Source organism: Egretta garzetta, unplaced genomic scaffold (genome assembly GCF_000687185.1).
Source record: "Egretta garzetta isolate BGI_Z169 unplaced genomic scaffold, ASM68718v1 scaffold526, whole genome shotgun sequence".
Taxonomy (NCBI): Eukaryota; Metazoa; Chordata; class Aves; order Pelecaniformes; family Ardeidae; genus Egretta; species Egretta garzetta.
In genome coordinates, this window is record NW_009259967.1 from 1,608,515 (window position 1) to 1,609,433 (window position 919).

General features: G+C 45.4%; 1 protein-coding gene across 1 annotated transcript in view; it reads right to left on the reverse strand.

Annotated features, from left to right (window-relative positions):
• TMEM87A (transmembrane protein 87A) overlaps window positions 1-391 on the reverse strand; it is a 27,927-nt gene extending 27,536 nt beyond the window's left edge. The window contains exon 1 of the mRNA XM_035895736.1: window positions 316-391. The gene's annotated coding sequence lies outside the window, so the exon portion shown is untranslated. The remainder of the gene's footprint in view (window positions 1-315) is intronic.
• Between the last annotated feature and the right edge of the window lie 528 nt (window positions 392-919).

Below are 919 nucleotides of genomic sequence, written 5' to 3' on the forward strand. Positions count from 1 at the left end.
TAGGGAAAGCACACTTCACAGTAAGGCTCAGCACATCATAAGCCTGATTACCCACTGTGTGAAATGCAGTGGTGATCCCATTGCCCATCTTGCCCTCATCACAGAGGGCCTGAACAGAACGCAACAGGGAAGCTTCAAGGCTGTTAACACAGCCAACCATATCAGGGCTACGGCTTTCATCCAGTGCTAGGAGATGAGCTGTCACAGCAATCAGTGCAGTTAAACACTTTATAGGGTTTTGAGTCCCAAATGTTAACGGGGGGCGGGTGGTGTCCAACAGCAGAGAGAGCACATTAATCCCTCATAACCACTTACATCTCAGGAAAATGGTGGTGTTGCTGAAGAGAATCTTCCCAAAGTTAAACTTCTTCCCCTGCAAAGGCACAAAAAAGTTAAAGATATCTTAATGGCTTAATGTCACCGAGCTTAAGTAAACATCATCTTCCACTCAGTTTTAAGTCAATACAGCAGTGAAAGCGAATGCCAAATCAGGAGCCAGCCTTACTGGATTTTCCAGTCATGCCTCACCACCCCTTCAGCCTACTCTTAAAGATGGCTTCAGAGGCTTGGGGCTTTCTGTTCTGCAAAACTGAAACCATTTCTTCACCATTTGTTGAAATTATTAGCATTTTCTTGCTGATCTAGGTCTGGACTATCCAACAAAAAAAATTTTTGTTCTAAGAATCAACAGGAGCTTTCGCCATAATCCTTTAACTTTGATTCTGAAGCTCAAGAGCCTCACAAGAAAATGTACGTTACTCCCCTCCACCGCCTGGTAAAGGCAGGTTTAGTGGGAGGCAAAAAAATAGCTTTTCTCATCACTTCAAACACGCTCGGTATAACAGAAGTGCTGGAAATCCCTTCACCGTCCCAGAGGCCCACAGCTCTCTCGGTTCTGCGTTTCAGGGGCCCAGCCTTC